We start from the raw sequence: 21,406 nt of genomic DNA, 5'->3' as shown, positions 1-21,406 counted from the left end.
ACTTCAGATTTTGTATTTGTACCAAAAGCATTGTACTTCCAATTCCACTTCTTTGACTGAAACTATCGTACTTAGAAAATGTCTAATCTTGATTTTTATTAAATTAGATTAATTATTATTTTTTTTTGGCAAAGAAACAAAAGATTCTTGGGTAGTTACCACCATGGTCGCGAAGGAAATGTTTAAAAGACATCTAGATACTAGACTTTCGACTATTTGCCAAAAAATAAGATCATAAAAGAAGATACATATTTTTGGTATTTGGCATTTGGAAGTAAATGACAAAAATTGCACTTGCAATGTTCGTTGTGATCGAAGAAAATTGTATCTAATATTGGAAGGAAGGAATCTTCTTCGCGTAGCCACGAAATGCAAGTTATCGAAGAGAAGATAAATCTATTGCAAAAATTTTGTAATTTTATGTTTCTTGGTTAATTTCTATTTTGCAAAATGTAGACCTTGTGAGAAAGCTTACAATTTGGAAACAACATCATAACCAATAAAATCTTTGAAGTGATTCTTCCTTGAAAGGAAAATTTTGTTCGGTGAGTTTGAAGCAAATTTCCTGAAGAAAATGCTTAACCATAGACTTGGAACGATATAGCAACCCTTGATAACTTCTCAAATAATTTTCGTTGATAGTAGATCAAAAAAAATATTAGGAGTTGTTGAGGATTTTCTTGCCACGACTATGGAGACCATTCTACACAAGAAAAAATGATCAAAAATATGGCGTTGGGAGGTACTTTTCAGGCCACCACAGCCGTGGCAAATTTTTGAAAAGCAGAAAAATTTGCAAGAAATATTTTAGATCCATAGATATTCTGCAATAGAAAGTTTTTTCTTCGCGATCTTTACAACAATTTACTTTGAAAGAGGAAATACTTGGGGGGATGTTGTTAGATCTTTTTGCTCCCTCCCCAGTGGTTGAAGAAAAATGTATTAAATTAATTGATTTAGAAACAAATCTGGTCTTCCATTTTCTTCATAAAATGCATTTCTGACTGCTTTTGAAGAGATTTCTTTCTTCTTTAAGAAAAACAATCAAGGACCTTGCAGAATCTCGTGTAATTTTCTTCAGCAATAAATTTAAACCAATATGTCCTTATACGCCCAAAATCTGTGATTTTTGTTTTATTCTCCCAAAATTTCCACTTCTTCCTTTTGTTGGCACCCATTTACGTTCTCTGTACTCTTGGGGGCAAAAACCCGTCCGCCGCCGCCCCTCGCGGCGTGTGGTCCGATTAGCGTCGATTAAACTCGAAACGACCGCCGCCGCTGCGATCCTATCTCGTTCGCGTCACAGCCGTTTGAGTAATGTTCCCCGGTGGCGGCAGTCGCCGATCCGGTTCGAATTTTTGCCGCCGCTCTCGGAGCGGGGGAAGCCCCGCGTTCGTTTCGCGGGCATTTAAACCACGTGAGGCGACTTGTGCAACGCTACGGTCTAGTAGGCGTAGGATTTCTCCGGGCGCCTACGTCCGCGGCCTACGCCGACGGTGCACGTGCCGGTTGACCCCCGAATCGGGGGCGGCCTTGGCCAAGATAACAACCGGCCCGGCCCTCGTCCCGGGAACCCTCGGGAACGAGCAGGATCAACAAGCGGAGGGGCCGCTAAGTGGCAGGTCAAATAGCGGTCGGCGCATTCCACCGAGAGGAATTTCTGGGAGAAGACGATGTGATGTTTGGCCGAAGCAAACAAACACAGATAAAGAAGCACAAGAGAGGAGTTCGAAGTCGAGGATTGCGTCGGTCGGTTCTTTATCTCTTCTTTTATAATGAACTAATCAACGTTCGGTAATAAAGCTCGGGCAGAGGTGTTTTTAATTGCGGCACATTCGCTTTGTAAGAAACACTCCGTGAGGCAGCTGTGAATTATAACTTTGGTGTTTTTTTTTATTGTTTTTCGAGAGAGGTTGTTATTTTTAATTTCGGTTATTGGGTGGATTAAACGCGCCGAGTGAAAGGAGCTTAAGTTATGTCCGGCGATTTTGTGCTTAAAAACGATCAATTAAGGACATCAATAAGATTGTTTATTAAAACTGTAAACTTAAGTGCTTTCGGACCATCTTCCTGTCAATCTTCCACTTGCGGAAACGTATCCAGCTATAAAATTCCGACACCAATAGTCTAACCTACTTAAGCAGAAAATCAAACAAATGCCAAATTACTGTTTTTGACATCTCGGTTCGCACAATTTGGTTAATTTATTTTTGAAAGTATTTGGGAACGTATTTTAATTTTTCAGTAGTAATTTACATTAGAGTACGGTAGGGATATTTTACAGCACGAAAACTAGGTTTTAGGCACGAGGCGAAGCCGAGCGCTTAAAATACCTACCGTACGACATTTATATTAGACTTTTCATTTGAATTTAATCCGACAGGCCTTGGTAACTACCAAAGTGACGTACGTCACCGATTAAAACAGGAAATGGCCACACAAACTAAAAAATTGTCAAACTTTCCATAAATCCAAGGGCAATGGAGAAAGAATTCGAAATTGAGTAGAATTTGGTCGATCGAACACTGATCAATCACCTGGGGTACCACAGTCAGTCGGCGAGACCAGACCGACCTCACACTTTTTTTTTTCTTGTCGTTGGTACCAAGAAACAAAGTATCGAATACGAAATTAGAATAAATGATAATTGATAATAGCGCCGGACGGGTAACAAACCGTCATCGATCATCCGATCACAAACTAATAGATCTTGTCAAATTACAAATTATCATAATACGTCGTCCCAGTCTTGCCAACAAAACATCCGTCACCGTGAAATTCGAACCTTCCACACCGACACGACTCCGTTTACAGTTAATTGAATAATTCTATTATTTCGAACACGACAAACAACGCAAATCTATTTTTATTCAGCATTCATTAGCTAGACGAAAAAAATTAATATCACTCCTATTGTTCGTTTGTTTTTTCACGCGACTCCGCACTCCGAAACCAATTCGAAATAACGAACAGAACAACGGTTTCGATGTTATGCAACGATCAAGGTCGCCCCGACAGTCAGGTGTTTTTTGTTTGTGGGTCTGGTCAGGGGCCGTGCACAATTTTTGGGAGAAAATTTCCACCTTTCCAGGTTAAGAGTCCCGCTGGGGAATTTTGATTTTCATTCCGTCGGGTTGGCGTTCAAGTGCGCCCGCGATAATTGGGCATTGTGGTGGTCGCTTCTTTTTGCCCATCTCGCTCCATATGGTCGCCAGTTTAGCCAATTTGGCGAATCCGCGAACCATTTATCTCCCGGACCGACTTGGAGCTCTTGTACGTCGTTTCTTTCGTCGAAATTCCGGACGAAAAACGTTCGGAATTTACTTATAATGGCGCACCCCCCGCCCCCGGAACCGACAACGCCGCCATTGTCCGTGCATAGCGGCGTAATTGCCGTAAATAAAATATAATTGCCCGGCGATATGTACGAGGATCTTGTGACAGGATGAGATATCGGTCGCGTTTCAGAGGCGGCGCGCTAAATCGCCGGGGGATGGCGGAAAGGGGTCCACCTGTACGGCGAGAAAACAAAAACGGGATTTGGGACAATGCGTTTTGTGTTTTGGGAGTCGTGAGCTCTTGCGGTGCAACAGGTAGGTGTGCAGTTGTCCAAACAAGTGTTCGAGAGGGGCGGCACGTGAGCGTGACGAGGAGTTGAGTGGGCGACAACTTGTTAAGTGATATAATAGTTGTAAGGGTGCTGTTGGGAAGTTAAGTGGTTTGGCGCCACGCATATTTTGGGGAGGAATTTTGCATATTTAAACAATTTTACAACCATTACTTCTTATCTGGAACCGGAAATACTTGTCCTTTCGACATAAAAACAGATAAAAAACATTTTAACAATTGACAACGATTTGGGATACGCTTCAAAATTATCAATGAAAATTGATAAGGTGTGATCTAATCGGAACAATCCCGCTTTTTGTTTTTATCTCACGTTGTACACAAGTTGTTAGCTTATTATATTTTTTACTTTTCACATTTGAAAGTACTCGTATATGTTTTAAAAAGAATAGTGAAATTTAAAAAATATGTACAGTTAATTTCAAAATTATCGAGTACACCTCAAAAATCAAGAAGTTGATCTATTACAGTTTTTTCCGCATGTAAAGATGGCTTTTTGAAATTTGAGCGTCATATTTTTTATATAGGTTAGGTAAGTTTGACAACATAAAATGTCGCTGATATTTTAGAACACCATAATATTGTCTATTTTATCCTCTTCTCAGTGCTCTTCGCGATATTATAGTCCTGGGCTGCCCTCCGAGTCGACCACCCTTCTTCTAATTTGAAAAGAATGAGCACTTTCTCGTTTTGGGTTAGATTAGGCATTTTGTTTGTCAAAATTGACATTGATCATTGACAAAAAGATGTAAGTACATTTCACACTGTAGAAAATTAGGTGTACTCTATAATTTTGAAATTAACTGTACTAGTAAATAAAATAAAACTAATCTTGGTAAATGGAACACTTAAAGAAATGGTAAATTTAATGTGGACACATTTAAAAACAAACCAACATCCAAAACGGAAATATCTTTGAAAACAATTTAACATAATTCACCATTTACTGCAAGAAGTAATGTTTTCCATTTATCCTTTTGTGTATGAAACTTCAAGGTGAATTGTCCCATAAACAAAGTTAAGTTTCTGGAGTGCCACGTTCCGCACGGATCTACTCGAGAGACAATGTTATTTCAAAATTATGAAAAAAAATATACAGGGTGCCCCAAAATTCGGGGAACAGCTTGGCAGTTCGATGTTAAGTAATCATTAAAATATCAGGTAAAAACGTTTAAAACAATCTATTTTCTTTTTTGTAGAAAAACATTCGATTTATCCGCATAATCTACAAATATACTTATTTCATTTTTTGTCTCCATGGATAAGAAAGAACAATCAAGGCCATATCATATTTGACCTAAAATCACTTCTTGGAAATGGTGTAAATAATGAAGTAGGTAAATAACTGCAAACCTGATAGTAAAAAATAAATAGTCAAAATCTTTTTTAATATGTACATATTTATAATAAATGAAAAGCTGCCCCCATATCTTCAAGTCTAAAAGATACAGAGCCGTATCACGACACCGTTATTAAAGTTGCCGTTAACTAAAATCGTGGTTAAAGTAAACATAAAACGATATATGTAGATTTATGCAATTATAACCTGCCAGATAGAGATGAATTCGTCACCATGGTAATTAAAGTCATGATTAAATTTAATATGGGTGTCGTGATAGAATGTATTTATTATTTTTACCCCATCGAGTTATTCCGCGTATTTTGGGTCACCCAGTATATGCGTTTGACTAATATTTTGAAATACAACTACAAACAGGGACATCTCATTTTGAAATCACATCATGAATAAGAATTTTCTTCTCAAAATCAACGTTTTGTTCGTTTCTGAGGTAATGTCTACCGTTTTTGCGCATTTTATTTCTTGGTTAAATATTTTCCTCACAATATCTGATAATACGTGTGTGTTCAAAGATCCTTTTGTGTATACTTTGGAATTTATTTGCCTTGGAGTATTTGAGAGTACAGTACATTTTAAAATACATATATCCCGAAAAACAAATTTACAAACAGATTTTACAAAGACAACACCAACTCTATTACTTTTTACCACTTTCTATTCCTTTCTGAAAATCTACTCTTTTTAGTTTTCACCAATGGCGTTCACGAAAAATTTTTTGTACTTATGTATTAATTTTTTTTGAAATTACATATCAAAAATGTCCAGAAAATTTTGTTGTGACAACCATACTAAACGCAAGCTTTCTCTTGGACTATTGCGAGTGTGCCATTTTCTAATAAATGTGATTTTTTTCGAACATACAGTATACATATTTTTTTAAATTATTTTGCACAGTAACGACAACTAGTCTTCTATTAATAATAAATTTATATACGATGTATTGTTACAACTTTAATAAATCTTATCACTTTAAAGCCATCTGTGATCTATTGTTTGTTTCATTGTTTACGTTTTTCTATTTACATAATGAATTTAATTGAGAAATGTAAAATCTCTGAATGTCAAATCGTACACAAAAAAAAGCAAAAGATTTCTCACAAACAACTTCCAAGTTGAAACTTGCCACTTTCCAGCAACAGTATATTAATGACGTGCAATGGTGCCATAACACGCGAGTAAATACAACACTTCTACGACTCGCAAATTTAATCATTTACGATTTATCAGAATTTTTTTATTACTTATTTTTAATAAAAAAAGTACACAGATCAGCCAATTATCACATTTCAAAATTAACTGTCACACGAATATTGCGCACCAACTTTCCAGTCTGTCCAATTTTGCGATTGGTCGCAACCCGTGGAGTAACGACTCATTACTCACGGCCGTCGGTAATGAACAGCATACCGGTGTACTGAATGTATTACATGTTTTAATGGGAGTGGAAAAACAAATGTGGGGCAAACCAGTTGTTAGTAATTTTACAGCATTAAATACTGTTCCTATTGTATTTTACTTTTGCTTTAGTACACTTTTTACATTTTCCAAAAAAGAAAACTCTTGTAGAAGTTGGACCCGGTACGCCCGTGGTCTTTTCGTTGAGTTACGCGGTCTGGCCGTCCCTCCGGACACTGATTTGAAGTTTCATAAAATACTCGTAAAATTACCAATTTCAAAAAGGACAACCCGCAGGAAATCTCTTCTTCGCCGACTTATCTCGTCAGCATATCTAGCAGATCTTGTCTTGTTAAGGGGCGAGTGTTCGAAATTCGGTTCTTACCCGTGTTCGGCGGTTGTTCCGCATAATGTAACGATTGGCCAGATCGATGTAAACCAGATAGTATTGTCTGGCGATGACAGTTACCTGTTTTATCGCCGTCCGAAACGAGAAGAACCGTGTAGGCCGTGTCTAAGGCAAAATTCGCCCACATCGAAAATTTTTTCCACCACCAAACAGGAAATGGCAAAGCTACAACAACGAATTTGTGAAAGAAAACGCCCACGGCCCATACTACGTTTCGACTTGTCCCACTTTGCCTTCTATTGTTTACAGAAGGAGTACTACGACGACCACCCGCCGCCCCCACAAGCGAAAAATCGAAAAAATGAGATGTGCCGCTCGTTCCCGAACCGACCGCCCCCTCGACAAACATACCTCTCGAGGACCAAGTTCCCTGCTGCCCCCACCCCTTCGGTCCACGGCCTCTTCGACGTCACAGCACCACCGAAGACACCAAAACTCGCATCGCGGCACACTCGCGTCCAGATTTCGCGCGATTTTCCTCTTTTTTTGCCAGATGTTTTTCAGTGGAACAACACAACAGAGCAAAACCTGCGCTACGGCGACTTGATCTCCGGTTTCTTAGCAACTGGTTGGTAGACTTCTCTCGGAACAATGTGAGCGAGAGGTGGTAAAGGTAAGATTGTGTGATGTGTGTGCGTGTGTTTCTCTAACTCAGTTTTTCGTTGCTTCGCTTATCGGCGTATGGTTGGTATCGGAGTACGCTGCCGAGGCAACTTTTCATTTCCCGGGTTGGGAGCGAGCGGCGCGGACGAGGGGGTTCCCAGAGCGCATCGCGAATTTACGACCCCGGAGGCAAATCCATTCTTAGCACCAGAACAAGATTAAGAAATGGACCAAAAAAAACAAGAAATGTAAAAAAAAAATTAAACGCCTACGATTACTACACGTTTTGATCTGTAAATGATAATTTTAAAAAAATTAGGAAATTTTTTTTCGCCACACTGTATTAAATTTTATTTTTTTACGCACCTGCATCATTGTGACAAGTAAACTGTCGTCTCAATTGTGCCAACTTGATCATCTTCAGTGACTCCATAGAATTAAATGAATAGAATATAGCTGTTCCAAATTCACACAATATAACACAAACATATAATACAAAAATTAATAAATATTTAGAACTATCCGTTGCTATGAGAAATCTTTGGTGTTTAGAAAAAATTTCGATTTTACCATTTATAATTTCAGCAACAGGAATAGTACCGCAATCTCTTTTTAAAAATTTAAAAATTTTGGACTTAGAGAACACATTGGTGGTTGAATTTCAAAAAGGTATATTATTATACTCATGTCACATCGTGAGGAAATTCCTTAACATTGACACAGAACATAAAACACAAAAAAGTCAAAATGTGGAGGCGAGACGCCGGTAATTATGTTGATAAGCACTGCACTATTACTTGATAGTATTATCCGTAATAGTGTATGTACTCCGGCAAAATTGCCGTGCCGCCGGGTGGAGGTGGGATACGAAATTTAACAAGATAAAACAGATATTTGATAACTCGCAGGATTTTTCAATAAATGATTTGGGAGCGTTTTTCAATCCGAAATAAAAAGATATGTCGATTTTCTACAACGATATCATTTTTTAGTGATTCACCCTGTACACTACACAATCGTCAAATTTTCGATTGAAATTTGTGTTAGAGCTTTCGAACTGAAACTTTAAGCAAAAAAACCTCAATTCATTTTTGGTAATTCACCCTGCACCCTAGATCAAACCGTCTTGGTTCAAATTTTCGTCCGAAACCCTCACTTCACCTTTTCCCAGGATTTTGTCCTCCTTGTCAAGATTTCGACCAAACCAGCCCAATAATCGTCCAGACCTCGCAATTAGTTACCGCTGAGGAGCGAGATTTTTCGTGCGGCTTAATACCACATGATCGAAGACGTTGTCGATTTAAGAGAATTTACGGCGCCTCCGAAATTCCCCGACAATTTATTAATACGAATTTACAGGACCGGCAAAAGAAAAAAATCCAACATCGAAATGCGGCCCTATCGCGGCCGTAAATCTCGCTCAAAACGAGAATATTTCAGCGGCCGCATTCACGACGACATTTCTGACCCGCGACATTGCTACAGTCGAAATTTCAACTCCGACCCCGGCGGCGCTCACGTGACCGACAAGCTGCGGAGGGCGGCGCGACCTTGGATCATTACCTAGTTAGATTACTTGCAAAAAGCGACCAAGGTCGACCCGGACGTCGTCCCACTCGTCGATAATCGAACAATCGCAATCTAACGGCGCCGGCGACGGCTGCATCTTTGTTTCTGCAAGAACCGAATCCAGTTCGCCGCCGCTGGACGCCACAATTTACCGACCAGTTTCGCCGGCGTTGACTAACGAAAAAATCCGGATATGGTGATCCAAGGGCGCGAGTAAGCACCCCCACGAACAAATATTTTGACTCTCGAGTAGCGCAATCGAGTTAGACACTTGAAATGCGGTCAGCAAGCAACCGGAAATTGCCAAAACGTGAGGTAAGTAACCGATTTATCAACTCTCAGGTTTGAAGGTTCCACAGATTCGAAACATTTTGGTGGATTTCAAACTCTTCAAAAACAGTTCTGGTTATTGTGTTTCGACTTTGTTGAGTCTTGGTGTTGTCCAGAAGCATCTAGCTAGATTGGAATAGTGACCCCTAAAGGTTTGGGTCCCTCTTTGGTCTGGAGTGATCTACACAAGACCAAGAGAACCGTCTGCACATGCGGCAGGTCACGGCGACCCTCCAGCGGCAGACAAAACACGCCGACCCTAAATTACCCCCCGGACGTGCCTCCACCGTGAGGATTTTCGCCACGAAGAACCATCACCACGTATATTTGTTGTGGATGTGATCACGCATGGCGTGCACTTCGTGACCGGCCGATCTAGATGGCGTGCTGTTAAGCAAGGGGACGAGCGGGGCGTAAACGCTTCCAGAGGACTGTTATCAGCAATCATCGTGACTATAAGGCGCATCGGACTTACCGACTGCACCAAAGCTATCGACTCCGGGTATCAAGAGGTGAACAAAGGACGACGTCGAACAGAACAATGCCACCACCGGCACCCAGTGGATGGAGGAAGGAGGAGTAACGGACACGACACCGGGATCCACGAATCGCAACTGACGGTTGGAAGCTTCGGGAGGAGAACAAGGACTGGATTCGGGGAAAAACACTAAATCGGATCCGGATCCTGGAAGGGTATCGGCAAGACGTACTTTGGACCAAAACACAAATAAAAACTCACCTCGGGTTGTGCGGCGGGTGTCCATCGGCGATGACGGCGGCTCCTCCGTTGGGCAAAGCGCCGTCCCTCGGTTCTCCGAAAGCTGGCTACAAACGTCTTCGAAAACATAAACAACCCACAATAACCCAGCCGATAATAAAGGAGAGAATGCCATACGTGCCCCAGCACCAATTAAAATCGTAAATTAACGTGAACAAAGACGAGGTCGCGCGATCCCTTGAAAGGGAATTTTTATCGGAAATTTTTTAACGAGCGTCACCCTATCCGACCGCCTAAAGCCAGTACATCATCCGAGGACGTCTTGATCGTCTTGATAACAGCGCGGTCAGCTTACCTGGAACAAAAACAAGCATGTTAACAACATTACACGACGACTCCACAAATTTCTTGTCTTTCTCTCGGGGCAACCGTAAAAAATGCGTTGGCGCGGACGGGGTTGTGGGGCGACGATTAGGTGGTCGCAGAACAATGGACGAGGAATGCGCGACTTTACGACCGCGATGTATCGCTAAATAATGCACTCGGTGCATCTCGAACCGCAACCGATTCGGCAGGCTTTGTTTTTGTCGCGTTGGCAGCATCACACATTGACAATTACAAACGTCAAGTGTCAAAGACACAAGTGCTAATTCAAATCGACCGCACATTTTCGCCCTCCTGAACCTAATTATCGCCGTGATTGTCGTCGCCCCAACCGGGGGCAAAAACGTAATTATCGCCGTGATTGTCGTCGTTACTCGTTAATGTTATCGCCTCGACCGGGGGCAAAAACCAAACGCAGCCGCATCCCTGGACTAAATCACTCTGCAATTTTAGGTTAGGTTAAAGTGTAGCATGCATGGGGGCCGCTCCCGGATTGAAACAACTGTCAAGTACCCTCAACTGTCGATGTCTTGCGCTGATGTCGCGTTCTACTAGATTCGGTGGTGGCGAACGCGGTGCGTTGCCCTCTGCAAGACACGACTCATAACCTCAAAATCCATCCGTCACATGTGTTTGAATAAATCTCCGGCACTTGGAACCGCATCTCTAATTAGCAATGTTGTAGGCGCTCGATCGATTTATTCCCCATCGGGCTCCGGTCTTGATAAATTGTCCAATCGCGACCGTGCTGTGCGAAATTCCGACTAACGAGCGACTCATCCCGACGGTTTCATAGGTTCGCCTCTCGTTGCCACTTATGTAAGTGTTAAAATTTCCAAGAATAACAACACCTCGCACGTCTATTATTACGAAATATCGCCGTTGGAATGGAGTTTTTTTCCTCGTTAACCGTCCAGTAATTAAACGGCAAAAAGTTGGCATAGCGCGGAGATGATTCATCTCGGAGGGACGCGGAGGCCTAGGGCTCCCTGTAAAATCACAACACGGAGATAGACGCAAGGGCGATTTGTTGTGTGCATTTATGCAATGATTCATCCGAGAATTGCTTCATGCAAGAAGTGAAAGGATAATTTAACGGCAGAACCCGCACCGCACCGCCGCACATTCTTACGGTGCCTTACCGGCAACGGCACGACACAATCGCCGTCTCCAAGCTTAGAATGTGTTGCACCATTGCAAAAATGAACAAATGACCGAACGGCATTCTTCCAGGAGTGTTATTGTCCCGCAGATGCTGAAGATGCTCGTTGATGTTCTCGCCGATCCTCGAGAGGCACGCGAGAAGGTTTTATTGCGCTGCTCCTTCACACCGCATACTTTCGACGTACGATTCTGACATTACGAGTTGAGGTCAAGTCTGACAAAAGAGCAGGTTCGCGATTTTTCTCGATCGTGCGTGCCGCCATGTTCCACATTTTTTTCCAAGTACCCACAATAATAGATGTTTGTAGTGGAAGACTTTTTATTTATTCAATCGATAAACGTTATCGTTCACAGAGTTTTCCCAGAGACGACACAATGACGTCCTTTCATCGGTGGGAAAATCGCCGCCAAGCCACAATTAAAGCACGATCACGGAAAGTTGGAATGTCGCGCGCCGCCTCCAGGTTCCAAGCCTGGTGCACGCTGCGGCGTTATCGCGGGCTTTGTGCTCTTGTGTACACGAACGAATTGCGTTTCGGTGTGAAATGTAAAAAGTGTCCGTTAAATTTATCACATTTTGAAGGTTGGCCAGCCCTAAACCAACAAACTTCGATAATAATCGATGTACACAAGCTATCTAGGCAGATGTTTAGCTTTTCCCCAGACAGTTAATATTTGATCGGAAGCTTTTTTAACAATCAGGAGTAGAAAGTTGAAAAAAATTCAAAGTTACTGCCACAAGACGAGCATGCGTTACGATCCCAGAGAGTGTAAGATTACAAGAATTATTTTTATGACTCGCCAGAAACAGGATGGTGCTCGGTCTCACTCCGTGATCTTTATCTACCGAAAATTTATAAAACGCTGTCATCTAACTATTTCCATAAATCGGGCTTCTCGGAATGTGCGAGTTCAAATACATAATATTTGAATTTCGAAGAAGCATCGATGATTACCAAATACCGAAAAGGGGCCAGTCGCCCAGTTCGAACTGTGGATAAGGCGCCCCCAAAGAATTATTTGTTGTTTGAATTTTAGTTGGATTTTATTCTTGCAGCACACACCCGGTGACGCGGCATTCAGGCCGGGTTAATCTATCATCATGGATAGGTATTATTATCAAGTAATGATAAGACTATTGTAACATTTATCTCCCTTTGATGTTGGCCCACCTGGGGATAAATTCAAGTCGAGCGCATTGTGTAAACGTACTTTTAGAGTGTCGTCTTGTTCCATGTTAAAAAATTTTAGAACAATGGGACAAGAACGCGACTGCTTTTTAGAATTGAAACGTTCTCGTTTGTATCTGACACTTTTGAATTTTGTTTTTGGGGGTGTTGGGGGCGTCGGTGGCGGCACCGGCCTACGTCAGAGCCGAACCGAATTCCTCGTGGTCAGTAGTAGCCCGAGCGTTGTAGTAAACCTCGTCGGGCTGGGCGAGGGACGTGGGGGCCGCGGTGCGGAAGGAAGGTCACGGACGGTCGCCGCGGCCGGCTCCATCATCTCTTCCGTCTATCTCCGGCCGCCCCACATGTCAATAACACCAGCCCCAGCCACCCCACCCCGAAGAATTGGCATTTTTCCCGGCTGGTCGCTTCGCCTCGCGTCGAAATCACCGCGCGGAGGTCAATCGGAAAGCGCGCTCCGGCCGCTAATGAACATTCTCGAGCCCAGTGGCGGCGACGGCACCGCCCGAAAAGAGAGACGACTGCGCGGTACCACAAAAAAAAAGAAATTCGAGTACCGCAAACCAGTTCCAACTGTCAACGGACCCGCAGGAAAAAACACCGACTTGTTTACATTTCCTCGAGCGCACGCGCCTCCTCGGGGGCGCTCAGGTTCGGCATCGCGGTCCACTTCGCGCCGGATGTCGAGGACCTGCTCGCTTTTCCGAGGGGAAACTGGGCCGCGCCGCTTCCGGCGGCGGCGACTCCTCCGAATCGCTCTCGCGCACGGTTCAAGGATGAAAGGTTGGCACGCATTCTTCGACGGCGACACCTGTTTCGATAAAAATTCTGGTCGTTGCGGATTTTTATTGCGGAAGGCCGGTTGCCGGCACGATTCCGGGAAGCGTAATTGAGCAATTTACGGTAGAAGAAATAATGGCGTTGGCTCGTCATTAAAACATTGGAGTGCGAGTTTCAAAAATAATGAAAGCGAGAACAGGATGGCCTCGATAAAGGGAAAATAAATTTAGGAGAAATCGTCGCGCGCTGAAGAAAATCGTTGAGTGCAAAGGAGATGAAACAAAAAACCGAACGTTGACAATGACAATGAAGAATTTGCTTGAGAATCTTCTGTTTAAACTCTTGACGGAAATTATGTAGTCTTAAATCAGAAGGGAAAAATTGGGTTTTAAAGAGTTTGACAAAATGTCGGGTTCAATTTTTAACACCAAAAAAATAATAATAATGTTTACTAATCAAACACAAAAAATTAATCCGGCCTGAATGCTGTGTGATCGAGTGCGCAGACTTTACTAATTCAACAGACCTTGGAGGTCCACAAAGGATACCTATAAATGTGGTTATAATTATGTATTGACGTAATAAGAGGGTCATTTGAAGAATTCGCGATCTGATAATAAGTGGGTGCGTTTTAATTTTTACGTTAAAAAAAATTAAGCACAGCACTGACATTCGTGCTGACATTAGCGACATCTGTATGCCGGGACGTGAACTCAAATGCCTTTCTTTGTAAACCGGTACGAGAAAATAAAATCATAAGAAGAAAAAATTGTGAAAACGGTAACTAAAAAGATAAACACAGTTAGAAAATAAGAAATGAAAAAAAGAGACTTTAGTTGCGATGAAGAAATAATTACTCAATTAATTTCATGGATTGAAAAAAAAATGGAAAAAAAGTGTAAAATGATAAAACTGTGAAAGAAAAGCATTCTAAAAAAAAACACGATAAAAACCTCGATTTAAGATAAAAAGATTTAAGACAAATCTTTGCAAGAAAAAGAAGATAAAAAAAAATCCCCAAAACAAGAAAAAACAATTTCTTAACAAAAATTAAAGGGGAATATTAAATCCTTTTTGTTATAAATAAATAATAATTAAAATTCTAGAATAGTGGTAAAAAAAAAAAATTGAAAAAAACTGTAGAATGATAAAACTGAAAAAAAAAACACGATAAAAACCTTGATGTAAAGAAGAAAAGATTTAAGACAAATCTTTGCAAGAAAAAAAAGATAAAAAAAAATTCCAAAACAAGAAAAAACGATTTCTTAACAAAAATTAGAAAGAAATGTTAAATCCTTCTTGTATAAAAAGTTGCAAAGAAATAATAATTAAAATTAGTCTAAAAGAATGGTAAAAAAAGAAATTGAAAAAAACTGTAGAATGATAAAACTGAAAAAAAGCGTCCTAAAAAACACACTAAAAACCTTGATGTAAAGAAGAAACGATTTAAGACAAATTTTTGCAAGAAAAGGAAGATAAGGAAAATCTCCAAATTAAGAAACACGATTTCTTTAAAAAAAATTAGAAGGCAATGTTAAATCGTTTTTCTTGTAAAAAGTTGCGTTGTAGAAATAATAATTAAAATTAGTCTAACAGAGTGGTAAAAAAAAAGAAAAAACAAGTGTAAAATGATAAAACTGTGAAAGGAAAGCGTTCTAAAAAAAACACGATAAACATCTTGATCTAAAGAAGAAAAGATTTAAGACAAATCTTTGAAAGAAAAAGATAAGGAAAACTTCCAGAATAAGAAAGAAGATTTCTCAAAAAAATTAGAAGAAAATGTTAAATCCTTTTTGTGGTAAAAACTTGCGATGAAGAAATGATAATTAAAATTAATCAAATAGAGTGGTAAAAAAAATGTAAGACAAGTGTAAAATGATAAAAGTGTGAAGGAGATGTTCTGAAAAAAAAAACACGATAAAAACCTTGACATAAAGAAGAAAAGAGTTATGACAAATCTTTGCAAGAAAAAGAAGATTAAAAAAATCTCCAAAACAAGAAAAAACGATTTCTTAACAAAAATTAGAAAGAAATGTTAAATCCTTTTTGTTATAAAAAGTTGCAAAGAAATAATAATTAAAATTAGTCTAAAAGGTTAAAAAAAAAATGAAAAAACTGTACAGCGTGATCAACAATGACTGAGTCTGTTGGCAATGAAACAGTTGAAAATACTGGTGATTTTTGTCTAGTAATTGGCACTGACCACGCACTGACCGGATTTTTTAACTTGAGATGATATTAAAAACATTCTTGGTTATGCAGGTTATGTTTATACTATTACAAAAATGAACTTTCGTTGGTAAATTTTAAATTTGCCAAATTTCATTGTTACCAACAGACTCAGTCATTCTTGATCACCCCGTAGAATGAAGCGTTCTAAAAAAACACGATAAAAACCTTGATGTAAAGAAGAAAAGATTTAAGACAAATTTTTGCAAGAAAAGAAAATCTCCAAATTAAGAAACACGATTTCTTTAAAAAAAATTAGAAGGAAATGTTAAATCGTTTTTCTTGTAAAAAGTTGCGTTGTAGAAATAATAATTAATTAATAATTAAAATTAGTCTAATAAAGTGGTAAAAAAAAAAGAAAAAAACAAGTGTAAAATGATAAAACTGTGAAAGGAAAGCGTTCTAAAAAAAAAGCACGATAAACACCTTGATCTAAAGAAGAAAAGATTTAAGACAAATCTTTGAAAGAAAAAGATAAGGAAAATTTCCAAAATAAGATTTCTCAAAAAAATTAGAAGGAAATGTTAAATTCTTTTTGTTGCCAAATTTACACACGAACGAGTTGATAACAACGTTTTTTTGTTCGACGAGCCCCTTAAAGGCTCGAAATCGGTTAAAATCTTTAAAATTAGCTTGACGTTTCGTTTTGACAAGTTGTGACATTTATCAAAATCACTTCACACAGGAGAAAATTCTTAAATTTTGACAGTGTCGAACAAAAAAAATGGAAAAAAACTGTAGGATGATAAAACTGTGAAAGGAAAGCGCGTTCTAAAAAAAAAAAACACGCTAAAAACCTTGATGTAAAGAGAAGATAAGAAAAATCTTCAAAATAAGAAAGACGATTGCTTAAAAAAATTAGAAGGAAATGTTAAATCCTGTTTGTTGTAAAAAGTTGCAATGAAGAAAATAATAAGTAAAATAAATCTAATAAAGTGGTAAAAAAAAATGGGAAAAAAGCGTAAAATGATAAAACTGTGAAAGAGAAGCCTTTAAAAAAACACGATAAAAATGTTGATGTAAAGAAGAAAAGATTTACAAGTCTTTGCAAGAAAAAAGATAAGAAAAATCCCCAAAATAAGAAAGATGGTTACTTAAAATTAAAAAATTAGAAGGAAATGTTAAATTCTTTGTAAGACAAATTAAAATAGATGACCAAATATGAACGATGATGATGATGAATAAATTCACCTCTTGCCTTCACCTTTCGTATTGGCCGACGGATAAATGGTTGTTTATCGCTAGCACGAGATGGAAAAGAGAGGAATGCACGAAACAAGAAAAAACATCTTCGTACAAAGTATTACTTGAGTTACAAGCGAACAAGAGTTCGAGTTCCTTTCGGTCGGTAGATTATATTTCACATGAAAACATTCTAAACACTGATAAGGAAAAAATGTTGTGTCAACAATCAACACACTGTGGGCACATCAACCTTCGCCATCGAAGAAACGACAGAGGTCGAATTACAAAAATGAAAAAGTTAAACCCACTTGTCTTCTGTTTGGTTATTTTGCAATCGCCAATCCGCGAATTATTTCCCACGAAATTTCGTCGAGACGAGTCGGTGGTTGTTTATTATTAATTAATTTACTCACTTTCTTTGGAAATATGATAATACTTTAACTGGAAGTGACTCTAACTTTGTTGTTTCAAAACACGCTCTGGTTGCGTGTTCTTGTTAACACAACAACAAGACGTAGGTATTTTATTCTTTACAATTAAACCTCTGTGTGTGTTTTAATCTCTTTCCACTGGAAAAATGCGATAAACAGGAATGTTTTGACCCGTTATAGACAAAAATATTCTCCGATTTGCGAATTTCGCATAAAATCAGATTTAAAAATAGACCTAAGACGATTATTCGCATGTTTGGTTAAATAAATAATTAATTGTATTAATTAAGAGAGAACTGACATTCTTCAACGGTTTTTGTTAAAATTTGTTCGATTAATATGCAGATATTCGCAATAAATGAAACAAACTTTATAAATAAACAAATAAAAATGTTATTTGAGAAATTAGCACAAATCGTGTAGTAAAGTCGTCGTACACAAATAACCGGCGATTATTTGACGGATGACAACAATAATCTATATACAGAAAGGTCAAACGAAAATGCCGCGCAGTTCGCATTCAAATGTCACCGATTCTTTGTGGCCGACTGTCAATTCTCCGAAGTGAGGTTAGGTAAGTGCGACTATCGTGAAAATTAAAAATTTCTTAACGGATTTGAAAGAAGAGTCGCTTTATGAGTGTCGTAACGATGTACCGCAATAAAAGATTGCATATTTGACACTTTTATCTCCCCATGAGCGTCTCATTTTACAAACAGTTGACTCTACAACGTACAGTATGGCTCCGTAAAAACTGCAACCGCCGTTATTTGCATCACACACATTTTAGTCCTGTTCTCGGTACAAATTACGTGATCAAATTGTAATTCCCACTAGCGTAACTCACTGTTCTAATTAATTAGCAACATTTTGAGTTCATACGAAATCTCTACATCCAAACCTGTCATAATTAGACGAGTAAATAGACCAAAAAAATTTAAATCAGAATGTAGTTGGTCCAATTAGACGCTTATGACACATTATAATTTAATAGATTCTGAACAAATGTAGATTTTTTCCAAATTATGAAATATCAGTCTTCATTATGTTGGGCAAATTACGACCACAACATTTCACGGCCTTTCATAATTAAGTGGCAGAAAAAAAAACAAGAAATTGCCATAAAATAACGAGCATAATTAGTGGAAAAAAGCGAAACAAACACGCGTTACGTAACGTAAAGTTGTTGCGACGCAGCGCCATCTACACGCGACTAGCCGCACTAAGCCGTTGTGATTCAGTCGCGAGTCCTGCATTACCGGCCAGCTCGCGGTGCGTCCGCCTGCCGAGAGAGCGCGCCAAGCGGCGCGACTGGAGACGCAGGAAAAAATCCGAAACGTGTGGAATGGACCGCGGGTGGCGTTTTTACCGCCGCAACGCTTTCGCTCGCCAAGGGAAAAACGTCGGTGTTGTGTCACTTCCCTTCGAACTTTCCGCACGCGTTTTGCGAAACACTTCCTCGTGTTTGTTTATGGGCTGGCGAATGTGAACACAAGAACCCCGGACAAGCCTTCGAGTGGGGCCGTCAAGCGTAAATTTAAGTATACTTTCTCATCGCGGCGTTGCCACGACTCCTATTGTTTTTGAAACAATGGCGCACACGTACGCGATGAACCCTAACCGTGGAGAGACATCAAATCGGGAGCGGGACTAGGATCGGACGGCGGTCCTGAGAAGTTTTTGTTTGGTCGACGAGGTGATCTGGGAGCGATCGAAATGCGAAGGACAAAGACGTAACGGTAGAAGCTTTTGTTTATCTGGCTCGAGATTAAATTGCAAAATGCATTACTTAGCATTAATTACTGAGTGTTTGTGAGCGGAGGGATAAGGACGATAACCGGATTGATAAGGAGGCGCGAGTGATGGCCGAAAGCGTGAAAGCTATAGGAAGTCGAGGTTGTTGTTTCTGTGATACTTGGAAATTTACGAGTAACGTGCGATCAAAAGTTTTCTCGTCTGTTCGTGCGTGTGTCGCAGCTTGACTCGCACGCAGCAGTTTGACATCTCAAACGAATTGAACTGTTTTGTGAAATAAACACTTTCAAACTCCCGTTTGGAAGATTTTGCACGACATGTTACTGTAGTTTCAATTTGGTTGTAGGTCGTAAAATTTTATGGTACTTTAAGTTAAAGATCTTGCGGGGCTTATAAATCCTAGTTTACCACTAACAGGTAATATTTTAAGCAGGGTTGTATTGTACATTTGGTATATTTGCATTGTACGGCAAACGGCACGCGCCGCTTCCCAACGTTTTCAAACCCAACCATTGTCCCCGTTAATCGCTCGTAATATCCAATAAAGTTTTACGACCTACAACCAAATTGAAACTACAGTACATCATTTCCAAGATTCTTTGATTGGAATCACGCATGAAACCTTAACAAAAAAAAATTAAAAGTTTCAAAGATTTTGAGATATTTCTCAAAACAAGCGTCATTGAAATGGAAAGTTTTGTAAAACAAATCCGGTAAATCATCACCAACAATATTTTGCAACAACCAAACTACCTGTTGCTTTCCCAGAACAAAGATCAACTTGTTGTAACAGGTTATTCCGAGCTTTGATTGATCAGATACGAGGTTAATTTGCAAAGATTGCATCCTGATAGTATTACTTGAACAAGTATTAAAAATAGTGAAAGCAATCAGATGAAAATGTCTGCAATTAAATAAAATACATGGTTATTTATGCAATATGTGTTGAAGGCACAAGAGGGAATTTTACACACACGAACGCAGCGAGTATTGTAATCCCACGCGTGAAAAAGTGCTGCATACACAGTTGCAAGCATCATTTTTGGCAACATCATTGTAAAATTATTACGTAATTAAACTTCCAAATATGAATCAGATGCATTAATTTTCTATTGTCATTGCGTAACTTACGTAACCGACTAAAGGTAAAAAAAATTGTCATCATTCTGAAGAGCGCACGTTCTTTTGGCTCCAGAAAATGAGTGAATACGGTGGTGAAAATAAAACACTGCCAAATATGTAGTTTACCAGAATTTCTTTTGGTATTTTCTTTATTTTTGCAACAAATTGCCAATCCTAAAAATAAACTGACAGAATAATTCAAAATTTATACGAGGAGCATGTGCAAAGTATGTGACTGGGTGTACAGTGCCGTGTCTAAAATTTTTACAGCGCCGTCACACCATGTCTGTCATGTGACACGAAAAAACATCTCCTTTACCTTTTAAAACTAGATTCTTAAGATTCTTTCAACATTTTGTTGTGCAGTTTAGGGAATTTTATTTTTCAAAGCACTGTACACTGGGTCGCACACTTTCCACATGATCCTGGTATAAATTTTAAATTATTCTATCAGTTAATTTTTAGGGTTGGCAACACTTTTAAATTTCTTTTTCTGTTTTTCTGTTTCGTAATTGGCACTGACCGGATGTTTTAACTTGAAACGACATTTAAAAAAAAATAGGTTATGTCGGGTATGTTTATGCTAATACAAAAATGACCCTTTGATGGTAAACGTCAAATTCGCCTGTCAACTCTGTCAAAGCTGACAACCGGAAATGCGTTTAGATTACAGTGGTACCAAAATCATTCAAATTTTCATTGTTACCAACAGATTCGGTCATTCTTGATCACGTTGTATGTAAAGTCCATTCAAAAAACCACCACCTGTTGCTTTAGGTTGGTAAAATTTAAAAAACCCTAGGTAGATTTTTTTTGGTAACTATAAATTATGACATTTATTGATTAAAAATAAAATTCAGTTGCTTTGAATTTCGTTCATATTATTTTATTAGCAGCACGTTTCATTTATTTATTGATTGTTATTATTTTTACTTAAACATGCCCAGAAAAACAAGACACTTAATAAACATTTAACCTCAAAATTACAAGTCTCACCAAATTTTACACTAGACAGCGTTGCCGATTGTAATTATCGAGGAAAATGCGACGTTGGTGGTTTTTGATTTTTGAATGGACTTTGTCCTTTAGTTTCTCCTTTTCAAAATTCTAAAACAAAGCGATATTTATCCACACGTGTTTTATTGTTATATTTTTGAC

At 39.1% G+C, this 21,406-nt stretch overlaps 1 protein-coding gene across 5 annotated transcripts in view; it reads right to left on the bottom strand.

The window, feature by feature from the left end:
- Egfr (epidermal growth factor receptor) overlaps positions 1–21,406 on the bottom strand; it is a 70,919-nt gene that overhangs the window by 24,660 nt on the left and 24,853 nt on the right. Inside the window, exon 1 of one of the 5 annotated variants that reach the window (XM_069050528.1) lies at positions 10,033–10,124. The exons of 3 other annotated variants lie outside the window; for them this stretch is intronic. The gene's annotated coding sequence lies outside the window, so the exon portion shown is untranslated. Of the gene's footprint in view, positions 1–7,142; positions 7,286–10,032; positions 10,125–21,406 lie in introns of those variants that run through there. One more of the 5 variants, XM_069050522.1, reaches the window with a different exon arrangement.

This window comes from Tenebrio molitor, chromosome 1 (assembly GCF_963966145.1).
Source record: "Tenebrio molitor chromosome 1, icTenMoli1.1, whole genome shotgun sequence".
Lineage (NCBI taxonomy): Eukaryota > Metazoa > Arthropoda > Insecta > Coleoptera > Tenebrionidae > Tenebrio > Tenebrio molitor.
The sequence above is the reverse complement of the archived record's forward strand: the minus strand, read 5'-3'. Positions and strand labels throughout refer to the sequence as shown.